Here is a 26,062-nt window from a genome sequence, read left to right on the forward strand (position 1 = left end):
TCTGTTCCTCCTCAAAATCTGCTCAATTACACCTTCCTGAAAATTTGCACCACTGCGTTCCTTCTCTTACCTATTTCTGTATTGAAATTTCCCATATATACACATATATATATGTATAGATATGAATGACTATTTCCATTGAGATGATAGGTATAAATGAAACAAGTAAGACAGTTTCTAAAATTGTGTTGCATCTAATGGCTTTTAAAAGACATAGAGTTAAAAAGATTTTTTTTATCCTCAGGGACCCTATAATTAAGTATCTATTCTTGATAAATTGTCATACCTTCAGCATTTTTTTCTGTCTCTTAGCTTCTTATAAATTTGTGATTTTTAAAAAATATATTCTTTTAAAATTACCCTAGATTTAAGTTGACTTAACCTTTTTTTCGTAGCAGCCTTTGGGCAGATTCTATATGCCCAAAAGGGATACTAATGGAATTGCTTCTCACTTAGACTGTGAAATCCATATTGGAATTGCTAGATGAGAGTTCTGGCTACAATTCTTTCAAAAGGTTGAATACTGATTATAACTATTTAAACACATATGGCGAGGTTGAGTGGTGGCACATCTGGTTGAACATACATGTTGCAGTGCGCAAGAAGCCAGGTTTGAACCCCTGGTCCCCACCTGAAGAGAGTTTCAGGAGTGGTGAAGTAGTGCTGCAGGTGTCTCTCTGTCTCTCACTATCTCCCCATTCCTCTCAATTTCTGGCTGCTTCTATGTGATGAAGCAGTATACCGGCAACCTTGGATGGAAGTCTTGGCATAGTGCTGACATCAGCCTTGGCAACAAAGTATGCAGTGATCTGCACAGGCGCATGGTGGATTGTGGGTTGAAGGAGTCTGTGTTGGTGTACAAAGCATTGTGGGTGGACTGAATAGACTTGAAAGTATAGCCAAGCCAGAAGTTTGGCTTCTACTGCTTCTCCTGGTCAGATGCATCTCGGTGGAGATGTGCCAGGTGTCTGCCATGGCTACTTCTCCTGGAAACTGAACACGTGAGACTCTGCTAGCTGGTAAACTTTTAGACCCCTCTACAGCCATGAGCAACCTTTACCAGAGCTGACAATTGTTTATCTTATGGGGCTAAACTTTTGATAACTGTACTCAGACTTTATGGACCTAGTGTCTCTTAACCCTTGATGTTGATGGCTTATTTTGTCTTTGCCTGTTTCAGCCTAGTAAACCTTGTATTGTTTAAAACAGTTCCCAGATCCACACTATGAATCCTTTTACGTACCACAGCAGCCCCCACAAAACCCACTTTTAAGTTAAATTACACCTTTATCCCATAAAAAAGTAAAGATAATTTAAATTTTTAATAAATAAAAAAATAAACACATATGGTAATTCAGTTAAAGAAGGTGCTTTACTTGAATTATGTACCCAAAAACTCATTGATACTATTATATTGTAGAATTAAAATGAGTAAAGTGGTAAATTTTTGTGTTATGCATATTTACTACAAAAACAAATTTAAATAGTGCTCCCCAGGTATAGTCTGTTGCAACAAGGCCAAGGACTGTGGGATGGAGTGGGGGAAAGAGTTCAATAGGAGTTGGGGACCCAGTTCAAGATGCTAGAGGTTGATGGTGGGAATGATATGCAAGTATTTATAAAGGAAAGATAAGAACTTGCATCCATGTGACAATTATAAATCATTATTTTCCTAATTTAAAAAATAGCAAGGACAACAGCATAATAGTTATGAAATAGATTTTTATGACTGTAGATCCAATGTACTATGTTCAAACCCCAGCCCCACCATGAACCAGAATCAAAGAGTACCATATATATACATATACATATATATATATATATATATATAAAATAAAGAATTTTCCTAAGTCACTAGCTATTTGTATTAAAGGTGGTTTATAAATAAGCAAACAAATAAACAAACAAATGAAATAGTCCCCCATCACACTAGAGCCAACATTGTTCATGGATATTCCCATGATCTGAAGTGAGTTTGAGACAATCAAATTTTGTTGTAAGACTGGTTCCTGTTTGTTGATGTTCTAAATATTTTATCTTTATTTTCTAAATGTTCATTTTGCAACATAGCTCATGCTTAGTACTCTCTCTTACCTAAAGCTTAATTTAAGATTTTAATCGTTCCTCCCTTGCTCTATATCACAAAATCTTCTACTAACCTCAGTAGCTTATTATTCATTCTACTCTGTAAAAGCCATAAGTCTGATCTTATCTTCAGTCTCATACTTAATTATGTTTAAGGACCCCTAATAGTCTAAATAATAATCAAGTACCTTAGAACAATTTGTAGTTTTTGATACTTCCTATACAATTACCATGACTATATTCCCGGTAGGCTGGACTACTTGTCCTTTTATGTAAAACATATTCCCAAGTGTCCCTTAGGGGGCAAAAAAAAACCAAAAAATAAAATAAGACTGAATAGGCACCTATACTTTGGTCGATTCGCTGCACCTAAGGCCCTTTAGAACTGAAGCGGTTACAAGAGTGCTACCAATCTATGGAATGTGATTGCCATTTTTACATTTTCCTTCTAATCCAGCTCCTTAATTGTTTGGCATAGCTTTCATTTTGACGTAACATAATTAGGCAGGCTTCAGTCGTGTACTTCTGTCTTGGAAGTAAGTCTGCTTTCTCCTTAACTGACATGTATATCTTGGTTCAAATTCATTAGATGCTGATTTCCAGTTCCATTTACTGAAGGTAGCTATAAGCTTGCAGGTCAGTTGACTGTCACTTACACAGTGTAGTATCCTAACTCATGAAATCTTCAATAAATCTTTGTTCATCAAGACCAAGTGGGATCCAACCTTAAAAAACATCCACAATTCAATCAATATAATCCTCCATATCAACAAAAAAGAAAGCTAAAAATCACATGACCTTATCACTTGACGCAGAAAAATCATCTGATAAGGCCCAATGCCCATTTATGATAAATGCTTTCAAGAAACTAGGAGTGTAAGGAAAATTCTGCAATACAATAAAGACAATATATGACAAACCCAAGGCTAACATCATATGCAATGGGGAAAAATTGAAAGTTTTCCCCCTAAGATCAGGAACAAAGCAAAAATGTCTACTTTCACCACTTATGTTTAACATAGTCCTAGAAGTCCACCATCACAATCAGGAAAGAAAGAGATATCAAAGGAATCCAAATTAGAAAGAATGATGTTAAATTAACATTTGCAGATGTTATGCTTTTAAACATAGAGGACCCCAAATACTTTGTCAAAAATACTGGAAATCATCAGTAAATTCAATAAAGTAGCAGGTTACAAAATAAACACTCATAAATCTGTGGTATTTCTTTATACAAACAATGGGCCAGAAGAAAGGGAATGAAGAAAGCAATCCCATTCACAATTGAATCTAAAAAGACAAAATACCTTACACAAAGGAAGTGAGAACCTTTTCAAGAAAAACTCTAAGACATTGTCAAAAGAAATAGAGGATGGAGTGGAGCCAAGATGGCAACTTGGAGGCAGCGGCTGGCTTGAGCTCCAACAAGCAGTGGGTTATGACCTAGGATTCTATGGATACTGGCCCTCTGCAGAAGGGTGACTAAAAGATCCTAAGTGTGACGCCAAGCAGAGGTCCTATAGCTCACTTGGGTTAGAAAACAGAGGCCAGAAGGAAAAAGAAAGGAAATCTTTCAATTATTTCTGAAGCTCACCCGTCCCCCCACCCCAGAATCAGCCCCCACAGGTTGGACAGCCACTCATGGCAGGCTTCCCACTGAGCTATTTTCTTTACCAAGATTCCTTGCTCAACAGGAGTGTCATTCCAATCCTTTCACTGTTTGATTTCCTTCTCTTTTTTCTCTAAGCGGCTGGAGCTCTATTTGAGTGACAAAATATCTGACCAATCAGAGCCTCACCTCTGCCTAGGAAAGACTATCTGGAGGTTTTGTTTTGTTTTTGTTTTTTCTTTTTTTTGGATACTTCTTACAATTGGTTGTCTTTGTTCAGGCTGTCTGAGCCAATCCAGAGCCATTCAAGCTTCCATAAATCTAAAATTCAGATGCTACTTAGGAGTCCTTTGTCTTAACGCCATGTAAACACTTTTATTTAATCTGTATTCAATCAGGAATTATAAAAGACTGACTGGATTAAGCTGGGGGAAAACACAAATAAAAAAATAAACTATGATAAACATAGAATATAAAGAAAATGTATATGGTACCTTCTTCTAGCTAAGGAAAATCACAGAAAGAGTAATTTTAGAAGGGGGGGATCCACTACACTAGAATGGAGTTCAGACCTCATTGAAGATGTATTTTACTCCACTGGAGAGCAGGAAATTTTTGTCAATATGCTTATCCAGGAGCTGGTCTGTAGTCTTATGGCCAACAGAAGCAGCCCTCCAGAACAGAGATGAAAAACAAGGGAGCAGCCCAAGTAATGTTGCACACATAATGGATAGGGACTCTTCAAGTTGCACATGGAATCTAGGAACCAATGCAGTTAATAAAGTTGCAGGTACTGGTGAAGTCAGAAAGCTATTTAATTACCAGTTCCTGGTTCAAGAGAGGTGCAGAAAGGCTGTCGCTGGATGAAGGTTACAGGTGGTTAAGAATTCTTGGTCCAAGGTTGGGGTGGAGTTTCACCAGATGTTTGCACTTGGAAACCCTTGAAATCTCCCATCTCCACCTCTGTATTTGAGCAGGAAATGCAAGAGAAACCTCTTTCTTGCAGCGTCCCTCCAATGCTATCACCTAAAAAAAGTTTTTTCATGTCCACTGTGTAGGAGAAATGCTTCAATACCCCCATTATTACCACAGGATATATATTGGAGGGTAAATTTGGAGCTGAAAGGCAATACGTTAACAACGGTACAGATAATTATCACAAAAATATCACTATGTACTTACCTGTGTGCATGTACAGTTGATACTTATAAATATATTTTGCTGGGATTCAGGCTCAACAGGTTAAGCACACGTGGCGCAAAGCACAAGGACCAGTTTAAAGATCCCGGTTCCAGTCCCTGGCTCCTCACCTGCAGGGGAGTCACATCACAGGCATTGAAGCAGGTCTGTAGGTGTCTATCTTTCTCTTCCCCTGTCTGTCTTCCCCTCTTCTCTCCATTTCTCTCTGTCCTATCCAACAACAACAACATCAATGACAACAGCAATAATAACTGATAACAATAATAAAAAAAACAACAAGGGCAACAAAAGGGAAATTAAATAAATATTTAAATTTTTTTAAATAAATAAATAAATACATATAATTTGCTATCTAGACATAATAAAAGGGGCAGATGACCATCTCTTTGAGTATGCATCTCCTCAGAGATTAATTCAATGTAATTTCACAAACTAGAGACAAACCTAACTGTATAGTTAATCTTTGTTTGGTAGTATGTCACTCCTAAATTTATATAGACAGATTCCTAGAATAGTCCACCATCAAAAAATAGCAGCATGACCTTTTCAATAGTATAATGATTACATTGATCAAAGAGAATCAATAATACTTGGCCTTAATCTATCATCTAAATCCACTCTGAATTGTCAAGATGTTTTTGCTTCATTACCTAAAATTGAAAAATATCTCAACAACTTTATTTTCTGTTCCTTTCAAATGAAAATATCACATATATCATATCAGACTACTTGCCACAGCCATTGTAGTGAATGACCTATTCCTCATTGTTTTGACCTGAGGTCAAATGTTCCTTTGGTTTTTAGGTATATATGCCTCCATTAACCAAAAAGAAAAAAACAATATTATTCATTAAGTATAAGCATAGGCAAACTCTCCATTGAGTTTCTGCACATCTGAAATTATAATAATGGAAACAAAACAGACATTTTCAATTCTAGATATCCTGCTTATCTCCAGATAGTAGAAGTAGATTATTTGGGACATCAGTTTAATCATCTTAGTAGGCCTTGGACTTACCTGAAAATAGCAATTCCTGATATGTAAAACTTCTTCAAAACTATAAGTACGTAAGAGAAAAGCTGAAGAATTAAATGTTTACATTTTTAAGACAAGCCAAATCTATAGTTTGTACATCTATCAATCTTTTTCCCTAAAGAAATAAGTAATGAAAATTCCTGCAGGTTATTTTGTGATTCTTAGAATATGAGGGTAGGGAGCACCCAGAAGGTCAAAATAATAAAATTCAATTAAATATTCTTCTCTAACATGACTTGAGGAAGGAAAGCCGATAAAACGTAAAGAAATGTTAGAGTATAAAGTGAAATGTTTCTCCCTTAAGTGTAAATAAAATCTTGAACAAAAGTAATTAGTTAGTCAAATGTAGGCTTCCATCTTGAATTTTCTAAACTAATCCTGATTATACCAAGTTTCAAGTATCCCCTTAGCACATATCTAATTGCATTTGTTTTAAAATGAATTTCATTTAGATTGGCTAGGCATGGTTTGTGGAGAAAGAGTTGAATTACTCTTAAAAATATATTTGATAAATTGCTTTTTACTGCCCAAGGAATATCTGGAACAATTTTGGTGAAAGCTCAAAAATAAACTTACAAAATAATAAATTATTATCTGTTTTGTAGATTTTTATTTTCAACTGCTAATTTATTAAAGTTGTCAGAACCTCTATTTTCTTTTTTTTTAATTGATTTAATAATGACCAACAAGACCATAGGATAAAAGAAGTACAATTCCACACAATTCCCACCATCAGAATTCCATATCCCGTTCCCTTCATTGGAAGTTTTCCCGTTCTTTATCCTTCTGGGAGTATGGACCCAGGATCATTATGGGGTACGGAAGGTGGGAGGTCTGGCTTCTGTAATTGTATCTCTGCTGGACATGGGCATTGGCAGTTTGATCCATATTCCAGCCTGTCTATATCTTTCCCTAGTGGGAGCAGAGCTCTGGGGAGTTGGGATTCCAGAGAACCTCTATTTTCTTACATCTTCAGGACCTCCTTTACAAAAATACCTATAACAGTTAATAAATCACTAAAGGTAACACACAGGGTAACCACAAAACAAAACAGGGAACAGAGATTTGCAGAGAACACAAGAAAAATTAGAAAGGAATTCACTACAGAAACTCAATCCACACAATAGGTTAGATAGAAACAAATGGGCAAAGACTCAACAATTTAAAATAAACTTACAACAAAAATTAGAATGGACATAAGTAAACCATATATATCAATAATCACCTTAAATGTGAATGGCCTAAATTCACCTGTCAAAAGACTCAGAGTACCTAAATGTATTAAAGAACAGGATCCCTCCTTTATATGTCTTCAGGAAACACACATCAAAAGAAAAGACAAATGGAAACTGAATATAAGAAGTCATATATAGAACTATATTGAATATAAGAAGTCATATATAGTCTATATATAACTCATTTGGCTCAACAAAAAGAAAAAGATCAACCCAGTGAAAAAGTGAGCAGAGGACATTCATAGACAGTTCTCCAAAGAAGAGATATGCATGGTCCACAGATATATGCAGAAACGCTATAATTCACTCATCACCAGAGAAATACAAACTAAAGTCACATTGAGATACCACCTCATACCTGTAAGAATGGCCTTCATAAACAAAACAGGAGAAGACAAATGTTGGAAAGGATGTGGAGAGAATGGAACTCTAATACACTGCTGGTGGGAATGCAAAATGGTACAACCATTATGGAGAACAGTATGGAGAATCCTTAAGCAAATACAGATGGAAATACCTTATGACCCAGCGATCCCACCCCTAGGCATTTATCCAAAAGAGATAATATCAGTAATTCAAAGGGATATATGCACCCCCATCTTCATAGCTGCATTATCTACAATAGCAAAAATTTGGAAGCAACCAAAATGTCCCTCTACAGATGACTGGTTAAAAAAGTTATGGGACATATACTCAGTGGAATAGTACTCAGCAATAAAAAATAGATGATTTTACATCCTTTGGGATCAAATGGATGAAACTCGAGAACATTATTCTTAGTGAAATAAGCAAGGAGGTAAAGGAAAACTATAAGATGGCCTCACTCATATGTGGAATTTAGAGAAGTGAACACACATACATAAACAACCAGACACAACACAATGCATATTTAAAATGGGAAAATTATTGTGGTTACCTGGGGGTAGGAGGGGCACAGACTTTTGGTGGCGGGGAAGATGTGAAACTCCAGTCTGATCACTATTTAGTCCTATCAATAGCAATACGACATGTAGGAGGGGTGGACAGATTTAATATCTCAAGTTCCCCAACTGCCTAGACTATAGCCTTAAGCACAGGTAATAGCTCTTGCTAATATTTATCTTATACTTGCAAAATGATCAAACTCTGATAAGGGGATTAATTGTTTATGGATCTCTAAAAATATGTCGGACAATAAAGCTCTGCCAACATCTAAATCAACTATAGCTTTAGGCCAGATAGGTCAAGACCTTTTGACCTTGTAAGTATTTAAAATACAAGGAGGTTCAGATACCACTAGAAGTGTTCAGATCATAGTGAAGTCAAGTATAATAATACTTAGCCCCTCCCCAAATAACCTGGCTATAATAATTAATTACTGATATTTTAACTTTCTCTAAGACTGTAAGAAACCCTTTGCATCGTCTTTAAGACCTGCATTTCTCCTAGTCCTGGTACCTCTATGATATTCTCATACTTCTTGAAATTCTTTTTCTGTGATTCTTTACCAACACAACAACCCTGTCAACTTCAACCAGATTGCTACTGGTGCTGCCACCCTGCATTATGGTGCTATTGAAATCCTACTGTGGATTGTAACCTGCGACACCAGCCTGAGAAGTCAACCTTGAAACTCTTCAAATATGGTGCACCACTCTGACACCATTCTCTCAGATAACATTCTCATCCAACCTCAGGTTAGCTAGCAAACTCAAGCAAAACTTATAGTTGTATGCCCCCAGGAACATGCCTAAAATGGTTTCCCTAGCTTTCTTTTACTCTAAAATCCCTAATCTCATCTGCTCTGGTCCTATTTTCTGGTTCCTGTTCATTAACCATCTTGTCTCAACTTAGGTCATGCCACCTTCCAGATACCAGGCTGCATATGCTACCATGACTCCACCCCAACTTCTCTGGGCAGATGATCTCACCAAGGTGTCCTGGACCCTCACATCTCCAGTGCTCTGGCCCACTAAGGAAAGATAAAAACAGACTGGGGGTATGTATCAACCTGTCAACACCATGCTCAGTGGAGAAGCAGCTACAGAAGACGGAACTCCTACCTTCTGCTCCCCAAACAACCTTGATCAATACTCCCAGCAGGGGAGAAGTGATAGGATAAAGATAAGTGGACTCTCCCTCCAGTTCCATCAGCACCTAGAGAGAGAGAAGGAAAAGGAGAGGGACAAATGGAGGTAGCTTCGATGTCATGAGTGGTTTAGAGGGAAAGAGAGGATTGAATCAGGAAAAGAAGGGGCAACTATGTATAAATGTGGACAGATGCATGGCCCATGTCTACAACTTTAGGAGAACTGTGGTGGATTGCAGTGGGGAGAGTGAAGATTCAGAACTCTGGTGGCTGGAATGGTGTGGATTCAAAGCCCTGTCGACATGTAACTCTGTTTTTAATTCTCTAATTGCGAGTATTTTGACAATCAAAAGAATCTTTAAATCACCCCAGCTGCCTACTACTTTTTTGCTTTTTAGTTACATTATAAATTATTCACTTAACCCTGTAATATTGTTGGAAACAGTTTATTAGTGGTAGAAGAAAATGTATCAGAAGGAGAAAAGAAAGAGAAAGGTTATACTTCCCATATACAGACCTTAGAACATGAATTAGTCCTCCCAACCTGAACTCAAGAAGAACTTGTGTTGCCCAAGATTGTGACATTTAAATATTAGAACTACACTGCTTTTAAACCAGAGCATCTCTCAACTGGTTACTGATAGTGCCTAGAATTAAAAATGGAATCTCTTGCCTTCAAGTTCCATGCACTTTTTACGTACTAGCTCCCCAGTTCCAACTTCTCCAATTTTACTTCTCAACTCTGGAAAAATTAGAGAGTTATATGTTAATAGCTAAAACTAACTAGGAAATGGAACCAAGTAAAGAAGAAAACCAAGTAGGAAGTAAAGTATCTGCTTTCTTTGAAACTTGACGGGAGGCATTCAACATCTCAAAGCAATGGTTTAATGAAGACTGTTTGGAGACCATACCCTATCTGAAATTGCTGAATGAATTTTCTCTACCACTCTAATGTGCTCATAGGTATGTCATCCTCTATCCTGACAACACATCACTATTGAAATCTAAGGAAAGTTAATGTTCCAGTGTAAGAACACAAGAAATGAGTGACCAAAAGGGGGAAAAAAAATGGTTTCACCCAACATCCAGCACTATGTACTACGTACTATCTGGTTCATGTCTGGAAAGTAGCCGCTATGTGGACAAAAAGGATGCTATAGATCTTCCTGTAGTTGAGAAGCAAGGCTACTAGGGGAGAGGAAGAGAGAAAAAAGAAACACTGAAACATCTGGTGGAGACTGGAGACCCTGAGAAGCCAATTTCTATTTGCTAAGAGATGGAAGATGTGATTGTGCATGAGCATACCACTCACCCTTTACATAGTGAAGGTTATTATATGTGCTCGACACTGTATGGATCAAAATGGGCCTGTGAATGGCTGTGTCTACCAACCTAACGCATTCCTTCTTCTTGTAAGAACATGTCTCATAAAGAAATGAAATTTGAGTTACAGGTTTTTCTTTTCCTCTCAGGGGCAGAAAGAGCCCCCACAACCTTATCTGAAGACTCTTTGGGAAAGTGCTTATAAAAAGAAACAAAGCCTTTTTTAAGGAAATGGACTAAAGTAAAAGGTTTTCTGAAGTCACTGGATTAATAGCTTCTCTCCATAGTTCCTATGAACACCTAATGTTAATTAATGATGTGATTCCATTTCCTATGATAGCAACCAAGTTTCTGACAACCTATACCATCGTCTCTTTCTGACCAACACAAATACTAAGACACTAATATCAAGATGACACAAATAATAATACAATTATTTGGGAGTCAGGCGGTAGCACAGCGGGTTAAGCACATGTGGTGCAAAGCACAAGAACCCCCGGTTCCTCACTTCATGGGCAGTGAAGCAGGTCTGCAGGTGTCTCTCTTTCTCTCCCCCTCTCTGTCTTCCCCTCCTCTCTCCATTTCTCTCTCTGTCCCATCTAACAACGATGACATCAATAACAACAATAATAACTACAACAACAATGAAAAACAACAAGGGCAACAAAAGGGAAAACAAATAAGTATAAAAAATAAATAAAAACTTATTTTAATAATACAATTATTGACACACATGTTTCCCAAGGGCAAGTCTAGCAGAAAATAAGTGCATTCCAATTTGCAAAGACACTAAATTGTATTGTTTCTAGTAATAATAAATTGTATCAATTAACAACTGTGTAAAGTGTATAATCTAATTGCTCTGGACCAAATGTCACAAATACGTGTGCAAAAGTTCCAACTTCTCAAGCTCTTCTCATGTAGTGATGACAATGACGTGGTAACAAACTTTCACTGAGAGCTTACCATGAGTCAGTCACTGTGCTCAATAGATAATAGATAATGTATTCTATTTAGACTTTATATACTCACAATAACCCTGGAATCATATAGACTTTATATACTCACAATAACCCTGGAATCATATAGACTTTGTATACTCACAATAACCCTGAAATCAATGCGGTTGAAAGCATCAGCTCTTTTACAGAGCCCTGGAATTTTCCTGTAGCCACCAGACACTTTTTCTCACTTTGGCACATGACTCTGCAGCACAGATCACATATAAAGGCTGAGCCTCAGAGAAGGAAGAAATCAGAGAAGGAAAAAGTAAATGTCAGTTTGCATTTCAAAGGCATTTTTCTCTGTTGGAGGAAAATTTACAACCTGCTCATTAAACATCCACCCACAGTCAGCTCAGTTGCAAAGTGGACCTTGATCTATCTCTCAAAGATAGTCTTGCAAGCGTTAAATCCTCCTAATCTCAGGCTGATTCACATTTAACTTCTAGGTTGAATATTCTGCTGCAACCACCACTTCATTTGATCATTAAAATAGAGGAATGGATTTTATTTTTCTTCTTGACTGCTTTAATCTTTTCCTTATTAACTTAAAAAGGCCTTAGGTCAGAAGGTAGGCAGGAATACAAAGGGAATTACTGACTTTTAGGAGAAAATCTCTGTATAAACATAAGACACTGTTGCATCTAACTTTCCAAACATTGGTCTCCCTGTTCTTTACAAAAGTTTCACCTCCTTTCAGGCTTTGTGAATAATTGAAAATGTACATACTTTCATACTTGTCTCTTAAGAATTTCTGATATATATATATGGTGCTGAGAGGCAGTCTGGTAGAGTAGAAACAGAATGCTGGGCTCCTATTCCTGTTCTGTTTTTCTTAGGCTTTCTGTGCTGAAATTCAGTCTGCTTACCAGTAAAATGCTCATATCTTAATGTTTCCCAGTGAGAATGTTGAGTTAGTATATTGTACTCATCACTGGAATAAGGCTTGGGTTTTCTATTGTTAGCTATAATTTCTCAAAACAATCTGAGCAAAGTGATACAAGGTATGTTAAACTTTGAATTTTTACTCTCTGAAATTATCCATCATCAGAATTTTGTCTAGCTCAATAATAAGTTCCAAAGTACGTCACCTGGGAGAATTTTTTTTTGACTTTTGATTTCTTAATTTGAAAATAAAGATAACATTGATTGTGTCTTTTAGCATTCTTGCCTAGCAAGTTAAACAGTACTGCTCAACTCTGCCTTATGGTGGTGCTGGTGTCTGAGCATGGGACTTCAGAGTCTCAAGCATAAAAGTCTTTTCATATAACCATTATGCTATCTCTCCAGCCCTGAGACAGACCTGTGTTATGAGGTTCTGAGACCTACCACTTAGTCCTAAGTCACTCTGCAGTGCCACAGTATTAATGGTTAAGGTGAACAAAGGTCTATCTTGGGATCTCCAACAGGTAGACATGGCAGAAAAATCAAAAGCAAAATAGCTCACTTAGTGTTCTGCACTGTTATAGGGGCAACCAGGTTCAAGTCTGGTCCCCACCACAGTGAAGGAAGCTTTGGTGCTATAGTCTGTTCTATATATATCTTTCTGATGTCTGGTCAGAACTTGATGGTGTTATATTGATTGAGATAAACCAGAAAGGGAAGGACCAATACTTAATGATCTCACTCATAAATAGTATTAAGAAAACAAAAAAGGAGTCTGGCAGTAGTGCAGTGGGTTAAGCGCACGTGGCACCAAGTGCAAGGACCGGCTTAAGGATCCCAATTAGAGCCCAGGCTCCCCACCTACAGAGGCGTCACTTCACAAGCGGTGAAGCAGGTCTGCAGGTGCCTATCTTTCTCTCCCCCTCTCTGTCTTCCCCTCCTCTCCTCATTTCTCTCTGTCCTATCCAACAGCAATGACATCAATAAAAGCTACAACAATAAAACAACAAGGGCAACAAAATGGAATAAGTAAATATTTTTTTTAAAAAATGACAGTAAGGGAAAACTTAAGATGAAATTGGACTGTGTATATGGTGTATTGCACCAAAGAAAAGGACTCTGGGGAAGGAGGAAAGGGATGGGACAAAGGTACTCTGCCTTTCTGATGCATGATGGAGAAAGGGGTCCTAGGCTGGGAATGCAAGTGTCTCTCAGTCACCTAGATATCTAACAGAAGGAAATGAGAGATTGTACCTGTAAGTCACCAACTGTACTGTCAAGCACTTATCACCTACTCACCCCCAAAAGGAAAAGGAGAAGGAAAAAGAGAAGGGAAGGGAAGGGAAGGGAAGGGAAGGGGAGGGGAGGGGAGGGGAGGGGAGGGGAGGGGAGGGGAGGGGAGGGGAGGGGAGGGAAGGGAAGGGAAGGGAAGGGAAGGGAAGGGAAGGGAAGGGAAGGGAAGGGAAGGGAAGGGAAGGGAAGGGAAGGGGAAAGGGAAGGGAAGGGAAGGGAAGGGAATGGGGGGAAGGGAAAAGAATTGTTAACAGTGGAGACTCTCAAGCTGAGAGCTTCCTTAGATGTACTAGCTGCTTATTATCTTGCTAGATACTTTTAAAATCTGTAAAGGTAAAAAGAACCCCCCCCCCCAGATTCAGTCTCTAGGGAATGAGCACATTATTTTTATGCTTTCAAGAAGTTAGAAAATAAGACAGCAGGCTGCCCTACACATTTTTTTTTTCTAACTATCCTGTATACTCTGTCTTGTCCAAAAATTCTTTATGGGTTTTTTTTTTAAGGTATATATTTTTTAAGGTGTAGTTTTCTACATAGGATCTTGTCACCATTGTACAGTCAGAGGTGTCAGATAAAACTGTTCTTCGGGGCTGGGTGGCGAGGCACCCAGTTAGGCGTACTTATTTCCATGTACAAGGACCTAGGTTTCAGTATCTCACTCCCCACCTGCAGCAGGGTGAGGGAGGGAACTTCACAAGTGGTGAAGCAGGTCTGCAGGTGTCTTTCTGTCTTCCTCTCTGTCTTTCCTCCCCTCTCAATGTCTGTCTGTCCCATCAGGTATAATAGAAAGGGAAAAATGGCCACAGGGAGCGGTGGATTTGGTGCCAGCACTAAGTCCCAGTGACAACCCGAGAGGCAATAAAAAATAATAAATAAGTAAATAAATAAATAAACAAACAAACTCTGTGCTTATATCAATCCAGGGGCTGGAAGTCGGATACACAATTATATTGTAATGTGTTTCATTCTTCTCTACAGTGACATGATCCTAGGATCTAGTTTTGCTCACTAAAACATGTTTTTCTTTGTTTGGTTGTTTGTTTTAATGAGAATTTAATGCAAAGTTGTTTCATCACAGTAAAGGAGGGTGTATTGTTGCACCATGTTCATAGTGGAAGAGATGACACCCTTTCCTGAGACATTTGATTGCAATTTAAATGAGTTACATAGTTAGCCAACGGGAAAACAACCGTTTACAAATCTAACTTAAATTTTTTTTTTGGCAGAAATAACTATGAATTCATCCATTTTCTATTGGCATAGATAAAATTAACTTTCCCTCTTTTCCTTGAACACTAGTGTATAGTCATTTTGAACAACAACAACAGCAAAGCTATCTATTGAAATACACCAAACAGCTTATTCTCAAGTTTTCACTCTCCCTTTTCTTTTTATGGTAGCAATAATTATTTCTAGCATACTATATAATTTAGGCATTTCATGTGTTTATAATTTATTGTCTATCACCATCTAAGTATAAAGCTTCACCCCACAAAGGCAGGAATCCTTTTTCTTCTTATTTTTTGAAAAACTTAGAATAGAGGTTGGTATATAGAAAACAATGAAAGAAGTCTAAATAACCCCAACTTTTCAAATACAACTAGTTTTATGGAAAGAAAGAAAATAACATAGACAAAAATCATAAAGAAGAGATACATTATGAATACAGATTGCTTCTCTACACTACACATTGCACCTGCTAACTTAAAAGTATTCAGAGTTTTGTGACAAAATTCATAAAATTTGGAAAGATACTTCAGAATGCAAATGGAAGTATTTGCAATACCAGTTTAATGATAGAGAAGCATCAGTAGATATGGACAAACTTATTCTATTTCCATGCCATATTCTTTACTTTCAGTATTTTTGTATCTCTAAAAAGAAGCAAAGTTCAGTGACACTTCAAAAAATACTAAAATCATGGCGAGAAGTCTGAATCAGATGATACAATGTAGGATGAATATGAGTAAGACCCCAGATTCGACTCCGTGCAATATATATGCTACAAGGGTGTTTGCTGTCTCCTCCCTCATGGATGCCAAAACAAATTCCAGTAGTGTTGAAAACTCTCAGGAAACCACAAAGAGGCATTGGTGGTGACGAAAGCAGAAGTGGGCTTTTAGCAACAGAAACAGCTCAGGTTACCTACACCAAGAATAAATTAGCAGGGCCATCACTGTTTCTGTGGCTTCTCTCATTGATGAAGCCCAAGTACACAGTTTCTCTGTACCAGCTTTCTTCCAATTTGCCACGATAAAGCACCTCATTCAATCATCTTCTGTGTACTAGTGCCTTAGGAAGTTTTCTTTCATGCAGAATGCATCAGATTAGGTAGTTGAAGAAAAAAGCCTTTATTGCTACATTTATCTGCAAATAATTAATCTAATAATAACAATTATAATAACACCTTGAGTCTAAACTGTGCCTTTAGCACTTCGTGATCAGTCAATTGCTAGTCCCTTGACAGTTTACCTCTCAATGCCAATATATAAAACAGAGAGGTATAGAGAACAAAGTCTTTGAATTATAAATATTTCTTTATTATTTGATCAAATGTGGCAATTCCCAGAACAAATAACTGTTGATTGTCTCATGACTTAAAAACTGCCTATAAAATCCAGGTTCAATAAAGTAGAGATATTTAGTAAAAAGTCATCTGCTACACCAACAAGCCATCAAGACAATAGCAAATAAAAAATATTTGAGGGGCTGGATGGTGGTACACCTAGTTGAACACACATGGTACAGTGCTCAAGGGCCTTGGTTCAAGCCCCTAGTCACCACCTGCAGGGGGAAAGCTTTGCATGTGGTGAGGCAATGCTGCAGGTTTCTCCATTTCTCTCCCTCTCTACTTCCTCTTTCCTCTCGATTTATGGCTATCTCTATCCAGTAAATAAATACACTATTTTTTAAAGGATGTTTTGACAAATGAATTTGCAAAAAGAGAAAAAAAAAAGTTGTGTAGCTAATTTGGCTCTAAGACTTGTGAGAAGTATGGTGTCTATATGGGTTGAGAAGGGAGTGGTCATAAAACTTTTGTGGTGGGTCCTTTATTTTCTAATAAGCAACTGGCTTATCCTTTAGACATTCAGATGTAAACCTTGAAGGTATTATTTCTCATATACAAATACACAGTCTTCCTCTTTCATGTGACTAAATTGGTTGTAGTATACTTGTTTCCAATCCACTTGTTCAGTAGATGTTTATACCAAGCACTTGGGAAAACGTCAGCGTCAGTCCCCAGCACACATAATCACTGCTGCTACCCACATTCACCACTAAACCCCTTGAGGAAGATTCCCATGAGTGAGAATGACCAAGGCAGCAGCAGGCCAAGCTTTTTTGTGATATTCCTGAACTTCCTAATTCTGGAGAAGCAATGCTCATGACTTACTAGGAAAAACTCTGGAATGTTTTCCTCCTAAATTAAGAATACCTATTCTTCTGGATTGTAATGGGACTATAAGTAGTGCCAGCAAGGTGCCAGGAGACACTGAAAATTGTCTTCAGTTTTGTACATGTGTCTGGGAGTAGATATGAATATCAACAAAAATATATATTAGGGGCTTCTGGAGGTGGGCCTACAGAGTAGCAGCAGAGGTGTCTCTCTCTTCTCCCAGGTCAATTAAGAATAGCAAAGAAGATCACCTGAGAACACAAGACAAGACTTGGATTGCTTTGGGAACAGAGGCTCAAAGGGTCCCAAGCAGAATTAACCCAGATTTGAAGACACTAAGACACATCATATTTAGAATGAAGAGGAATAAGTATAGGGAAAGGATCTTGATATGCTGCAAGAGAAAAACAAAGTCATCTATAGAGGAAAACCCCTAAGATTAGCAGCATATTTCTCCACACAAACACGAAAGGCCAGAAGAGAATGGCAAGATATATGTCGAGCTCTCAATGAGAAAGGCTTTCAACCAAGATGACTGTATCCTGCTAGACTGTCATTAAGACTAGATTGAGGTATAAAAACTTCTGACAAGCAACTGTGGAAGGAATCAGCTATCATCAGGCCTGCCTTGCAAAAAGTTCTGAAAGGTCTCCTATAAACAATCACATCACTGTAAGTATGCCATATATCAGAACACTCTAAAATTTTAGAATAATGGCATTAAAATAACTTCATTCTATAATATCAATAAATGTCAATGGCCTGCATTAAAAGGCACAGAGTTGGAATATGGATAATAAAACACAACCCAACCGTATGTTGTCTAACGGAATCCTCCCTAACTCAAAAAGACAAACACAGATTCAAAGTGAAAGGATGAAAAACTATAGTGCGAGCCAATGGGCCACAAAAAAAGGCAGGAACAGCTATTCTCAGATCTGACACTAAAGGCATTAAAGTAAATAAAATAAAAATAAATAGGGATGGATATTACTTAATGCTTAGGAGATCAGTCAGTCAAGAGGACTTAATGACTATTAACATATATGCACCAAATGAGAGGTCATCTAAGTACATCAAACATCTACTGAAAGAGTGACAGTAATATACTAACAGCAACATAGTAATAGTAGGGGGATTTCAACACCCCTTGGATGTTAGACCAGAAACTATCAAATACTTAGAGGAAAATATTGTCAGAACTCTTTTCCACCTAAATTTTAAAGGCATCTTCAATGACACGAATCCAATTACAAAGAAGACTAGATAAAAAAAATAAACCAGTGGAAACACATAAAATTGAAAATCTTTTGCACAGCAAAAGAAACCACCACCCAAACAAAGAAACCTCCCGCAGATTGGGAGATTTTTACATGCCGTATATCACAAAAGAGCCTAATAATAACAGTCTATAAAATGCTCACCTAACTCAGCAAGAAGAAAACAAATATCCCCATCCAAAAATGGAGAGAGGATATCAACAGAATTTTCACCACAAAAGAGATTCAAAAGGCCAACAAACATACAAAAAATGCTCCAAGTCACTGCTTGTCAGAGAAATGAAATGAGATACTACCTCACCCCTGTAAGAATGTCACACATCAGAAAAGGTAACATCAACAAATGCTGGAAAGGTTGTGGGAACAAAGGAACCCTTCTGCACTGCTGGTGAGAATGTAAATTGGTCCAGTCTCTGTAGAGAGTAGACTGGAGAATTCTCAGAAGGCTAAAAATGGACCTACTCTATGGCCCTACAATTCCTCTCCTGGGCATATATCCTAAGGAACCAAAACTACCCATCCAAAAAGATTTGTGCACACATTTGTTCATAGCAGCACAATTTGTAATAGCCAAAACCTGGAAGCAACCCAGGTGTCCAACAACAGATGAGTGGCTCTGAGTAAGTTGTGGTCTATATACACAGTGAAATACTACTCAGCTATTAAAGATGGTGAATTCACCTTTGTCATCCCATCTTGGATGGAGCTTGTAGAAATTATGATAAGTGAGATAAATCAGAAACAAAAGGATGAATATGGGATGATCTCACTCATAGACAGAAACTGAAAAACAAGATCAGAAGGGGAAACACTAAGCAGAACTTGGACTGGAGTTAGTGTATTGCACGAAAGTAAAAGACTGGGGGGGGGGGGGTGATTCAGGTCCTGGAACATAGGCAGAGGAGGACCGAGTGGGGATTGTATTGATATGTGGAAAACTGGGAAATGTTATGCCTATAAAAATTACTGTATCTTACTGTCAACTGTAAACCATTAATTCCCCAGTAAAGAAATATATATGTCTATTGGTTAAGTAAGGAAATAAACATTTTTTTAAATCATCTCACATATAGAATTATTTTCATTGTAGAAAATTAAGATCATCAAGATACAGGCAAATAGAAAATAATTAGGAAGCATTTCTCTTTGAAATTGTTTCCAGTGCAATAGTTAGAAATATAATGTAACTTAACACAAAAATTAGACAGTTGTCAAAAAAAAGAAATAAATGAACAAGTAGTACTGTGGAAAGTCACACAAATACTTATTTAAAAACTCAATTCAATCAATGTTTATTTAATTTCTTTTATATGAAACATCTTGCCTGCTTACTCACTATATGCCTTGTGATTCTGAAGACATAGCCCAGTAGAAATGTTTACAAAATTTTTAAGCATGCAATTTTGGTTTAGCAGTTTTCATTAACTGATTTTGGCTTTTAACTTCAATATTTAGATAAGTAATAAAATTCAAGAGACCTCAACCAACCTTGTAAAAATATTCTCTACCCCTTTCAAAATAATGATTTGCTTTCATTGGTTCAAAAAAATTCACAATATCCCCACAAATTATATAGATTGTATAAATATATAACTTATACCATTACTATAATATATTCATGCACAATAACTTTATAATTCGTTACAGTTTGTACAAAAAAAAGTCAAACAGTAACAATGAGAATGTATTATTCACATTGAAGAGGTTTCTTTTGTTGTTTTTCCACCAGGGTTAATTTCATGCAGACCAAATAAAGTCACACAAAGGCCTCTTACCATATATACACAATAACAACAATACTTTGGAGAGGTGTCGTATGTTTTTATGAAAATTTAAGAACATGCAGCACTATTTAAGCATTACAAGACACTTTTTTTTTTTTTTTGGAGAAATACCAAGTCTTCACTCTCGCTGGAACCATTTATTTACTTTGCATAGTATGAAATGAGATCTTTCCCACCTGTATCCAGAGAGAAGTGGTTATATTCTAGAGTAAAGATCTCTCTGTCTATGAATTATGAGATGTTTAGTAGGGTCCCTGTTTCTACCTACTAGATTTCAATTATTCTTTCCAATCAAGACAATCAATAGTAACTCCAGACATTTCCAAACATTTCTAAGGTGATGAAAAGACAAAATTATTCCTGATTGAGAAGCATAAATATAAATAGATTTAGTGTCCTCAATTATACCCTCAAATTCACAATTGATTTCAGATACGGTTTTGTTTTATTTTATTTTACTTATTTTTAAAATGAAACTGTCAAATGTAGTTTTAATAAGTAGCCCAATGCAACTTATATTCTCCTTTCTCTGTAGCATTTATAATAACCTCCACTATTAGTTGGGGTTGTTAAAGTTATCATAGTCTAAAGCAGAAACAAATCAATGGAACTACATCAAATTGAAAAACTTCTGCACAGCCAAAGAAACTATCACACAAACACAGAGACCCCTCACAGAATGGGAGAAGATCTTCACATGCCATGCGTCAGACAAGAGACTAATGACCAAAATATACAAAGAGCTCAGCAAACTTAGCACCAAAAAAAGCAAATGACCCCATCCAAAAATGGGCAGAGGAGATGAACAGAACATTCACTACAGAAGAGATCCAAAAGGCTAACAAACACATGAAAAATTCTCCAGGTCCCTGATTGTCAGAGAAATGCAAATAAAGACTACATTGAGATACTACCTCACCCCTTTGAGAATGGCATACATCAAAAAGAACAGCAGCAACAAATGCTGGAGAGACTGTGGGGACAAAGGAACCCTTCTGCACTGCTGGTGGGAATGTAAATTGGTCCAACCTCTGTGGAGAGCAGCCTGGAGAGCTCTCACAAGGCTAGACATGGACCTTCCATATAACCCACTAATTCCTCTTTTGGGGATACACCCCAGGGACTCCATAACACCCAACCAAAAGAAATTTGTACACCTATGTTCATAGCAGTACAATCGTAATAACTAAAATCTGGAAGCAAGCCGTTGACTTTAACTAGTATAGTAAATAAATTTTGAGTTTGTACAAATTTATCATAAATTCTTTTTAAACACTAAGGAAATGTTCAGAATTAAGAACTTTATCATCAGGAAAATTAAAATATCTAGATGTTTAGAAATCTGTTAAGATTAAGCTTTCCATTGCTCACACACTCCCCATTCTCCTACACACACACTCACACACACACACACACACACACACACACAATCTGTTCTAAAAAAGGTCACAAGGATTCTAACAGATAATCACTATTTATGGGTTGTTGGAAAAGTCATGACACACTTCTGCATAGAAAAACATGTCATAATTTTTCTGAGAACCCAATAGTTTGAATTTATTTCAGTCCAGTAAGCTTTTGAAATGACTTCAGCTCATAAATATTGTGAAAGTTTTCTTGAACACTTTGTCATTCTAATAATAACATTTTTGGTTAATGGATTAACTGTTTTTAATACTCTACTTAAAACACTATAAATTTATTGAAGACAGTAACAGTGAATAGTCTTCCATATGTTCTCTCAAACAACTAAATAGAGTAGGTAGATTTGCAGAACTGGAGTCTCTGTCAAAAGCTACAACTACCATACATATTTAAAAATAAAGTTATTTTATGCACCAGTGTTTCTGCCTTGTATTAGTAATCTGTCAACTTTAGCAAATCTGTATGTTCCTTGATTCACTTCTGTTCCATTTACTGTCTCTGATAGCCTTTTAATTAGGTTGTTTGTTTTTCAACTGCCACTTTGCCATACTTGTTCTCCTTCATGAATTTAAAAACAATCGGGGCAGGTGTTGTATAAGTTGTATAGGGTGACATGCTGTCATAATCAATTGCTAATTAATTTCAGATTCTTTCTGCTTCTGTGATGAGAGTATGCTCTCACAAATGAAAAACGATAAACAGTCATTATACGTTTTGTTTGCTAAATCACTTCTTAATTAATAGCGGAGCTGGGATTAATTTTAAGCAGGTGTTTTCATTCAAGTGTTAGCAAAGACTATTTTGTCTAGAAACTATTGTTGATTATACTGCTTACTCTGAAAATCCAATGATTGTTTCTGTGCAGTAAATGAATATGTGGCAGGAAAAAAATACATCTTGGATAAAACGTCTACATACTAATAAAGGTAAAACATTTTAAGGAGAAACCAGTAAATATTAATAGGAATTTCACAGGTTAGCAACAAAAATACTGTACAGCAACTATTGACTTCATCTGATGGACCTGGTACTTAACTTGTAGTATACCAGTTAACCTCTAAAACTAAGCAATGGAGGGCCAGGCGGTAGCACAGAGGGTTAAGCACACATGGCATGAAGTGCAAGGACCAGTTTAAGGATCCCAGTTCGAGCCTCCAGCTCCCCAACTGCTAGGTGGTCACTTCACAAGCAGTGAAACAGGCTGCAGGTACCTATCTTCCTCTCTCCCTCTCTGTTTCCCTCTCCTCTCTCTATTTCTCTTTGTCATATCCAACAACAGCAATAACAATAATAACAACAACAAAGACAAAAAAATGGGGGAAAATGGCCTCCAGCCATTCGTGGATTCATGGTGCAGGCACCAAGGCCCAGCAATAACCCTGGGGGCAAAAAAAAAAAACACAAAAAACTAAGCAACATTACATACAGTTAAGAATCTAGTATGCCAGTTAGATCATTTATTATGTACTAGAGTTTGGGATGAGTTGGCAAAAAAAAAAAAAAAAGGCATTGGCTAAGTGGTAGGCTTCATTGGGGAAAGGAGAAGATGTAAATGACCAGACACAGCACACAGAACACATCACTCTCACCTGTTTCTTACTTCTGAGTCATGACTGGTAGGACACTCTGCTGAGCTGTCTGTGTGATTCCATATTCTTTAATATTAACTGATTTTGCAGGTACAGCATTTGTTCCAAGAGAATCTGATCATGTTATTTTGGGATATAGTATATTTTTGTGGGTGAGGAGTTGACAAAAGCTGCCTAGAAAATTAGCTACCAGGTTATAGAAGTCTTGATGCCAAAGAATTATGCTAACCTTTACTATTACAGGAAAACACAATTGATACATAGCCATCTGTATCAATTGACTAAATTGACAGAATAGGAGTTTCAGCAGGCTTCTTGTCGGCATGCCCCAAAGTCACTAGCCCATGATTATGCTTTAATAGTTTCCTTCACTGAAGCACAGAAATTAAAGCATGGACAGATTAAATTACTTACTTAGGATCAGAAGATACTTGAATGATATCACTGGAATTCCAAGAAAAAACGAAGACCTAAATATAGAAGCTTGAAAAACTGCTTCTTCCTATTACACTTTTCTCACTCACTCCAAAGCTAATCATAGCAAAGCAAGGACTGCAAAAGCTGAATAAGGGCAAGAGACTGGCATACTTTAAGGATGACTCTTTAGTCACTATCAGGCCATTCCACCAGATGGGGCCCTAATCGGGGAGTCCTGAGAATCCCAAACAGACTTGATGGGACTAGAACTCGAATAAATTCCCTCTCCATTGTTATCGGTCATTTCTATCAGGAACAACAAAATAGATCCCTCTGTGGGCCCCCATAGGACTTTGCCCTCAACTTGGTTCAATAATAGCAGAGAATGTTCCATCCTCCCAAGAGAGGATGGACAACATACTCTATCCTACACCTGAGGAAGATGGGTTGAAACTGGGGCAGCATGGAATATTCCTACTCATGACCACAGAATGTGAGCTCATATCTGGAGGAATGCAGAGGTCACATAGGCTTTTAAGCTAATTATGGGCCCCAGATCACATTGAATTGATGGGGTATACAGTCAACAATTACTGGGTCATATAGGAGGTCTTTCTAGCCTTGTGAGCGCTCTCCAGGCTGTTCTCCACAGATATTGGACCAATTTACAAAAAGATAGGTGTACACAAATGTTCATAGCAGCAGAATTCATAATAGCTAAAACATGGACACAAGCCAGGTGCCCAACAACAGATGAGTGGCTGAGAAAACTGTGATATATCTACACAATGCAATACTATGCAGCTATTAAGGACAACAATCCCACCTTCTCTTACCCATCTTAGATAGAGCTAGAAGGAATTATGTTAAGTGAGCTAAGACAGAAAGACAAAGAGTGTATGGGATGACCCCACACACAAACAGAAGTTGAGAAAGAAGAACAGAGAGGGAAACTCAAAGCAAGATCTGAGTTTGGAGTATGGCACCAAAGTAAAAACCTCTGGGGGGAGGTGGAGGGTAGATGCTCAGCTTCACTGGGGGAGCACAGAAGTGGGGGAGGGACACAGACTTTTGGTGGTGGGAATGGTGCTAATAAACACTCCTATTAAGTTACAGTCTCACAAATAATTATTTAATTAATATGAGAGGGGAAAATGGATCGAATGTCTCAAACATCTCGATGCATAGACCATGGCTCTTAGTATGTGTTCCTTTAATCTAAGCACTTAAAACTTCAAACTGGTAATCAGATTGAACTTTAACCGTGGGCTCAAAATTGTTAATACATTTCTAATAAGGTCTTGCTCTTTGAAATATTAAATCATCTAAAAGCTTAGACCAGGGATAACAGAAGCAACCGGTAGCATTGCTTTATTAGATACAGCTATATGTAAATAGCATAAAAAGGACATAAATTAATGTGATGACTTGTGTGATACAGAAAATCCTAACAATGGGATTTTCAAAGTTAACTCAGTTACTAAATAATGTGGTTATAGCAATAACTATCTATTGCCTTCTTAAGCCCTAAGATAGCAGGAACCTTCCCCATTCTGTATAAACCCCACATTTCTCCCAGTCCTGGAACCTGTAGGGCAGGGATCACTTTCTTACATGCTTCTCTTAATTCATATCAACTGATACTGCATCTGCTGATCCCGACCTAATCAATACAACCAGTATCATGTCGGCATGTTTCACTTCAGACTGTGTCCAGAGAAGTCAGGTGTGGAATGTCAACTGTTCAGCTTCATTATTTTCGTGAGACCTTTCCTAGCTCATAGGATCCATAACTCCATTTTGAGTGGCACACTTCTTAACAAAACTTCAAAACCTAATGTAGACCAGGGCCCATGAGATAGGGCATATGTACATGTATCTATAAGTTAGGGGAAAATATACACCTTAAAGCAAAAGTGCACAATAGTTTGCTATTCAATAAATGAAGCAAACAGTAGAAAGACCTAAAAAAAACGCCATAAAGTACCTAATGAGACAGTTTCTATGTAAACCTAGATACTCTCCTCACCTACCTCCTATTATACTTCCCTCAATCACTCCAAAGCTAACCTTGTCAGACAAAGTAAGGATCACAAAAAATGGATAAGGGTAAGAGAATGGAATTATTTAATGATGACTCTTTTGGAACTACCAGGCCACCCCATCACTTGGGACCCTAGTCAGGGAGTCCTGGGATTCCTACACAGACATGATGGGCCTAGACTTCTAACAGATCCCTCTTGCCACTGTCACTGGTCATCTCCATCAGGAACAACATAATGGACCCCTCTGTGGGTCCCTGTAGGATCTTTCTCTCAATGAAGATCAACAATGGTAGGGACCGTTCCATCCTCCAAATGGATGTTGAGTAACATACTCTACCTACCACCCAAGGAAGATAGGTTCTGAAATTAGTGCAGCCTGGAATGTTCATA

The sequence above is a fragment of the Erinaceus europaeus genome, chromosome 13 (genome assembly GCF_950295315.1).
Source record: "Erinaceus europaeus chromosome 13, mEriEur2.1, whole genome shotgun sequence".
In the NCBI taxonomy this organism is placed as follows: domain Eukaryota; kingdom Metazoa; phylum Chordata; class Mammalia; order Eulipotyphla; family Erinaceidae; genus Erinaceus; species Erinaceus europaeus.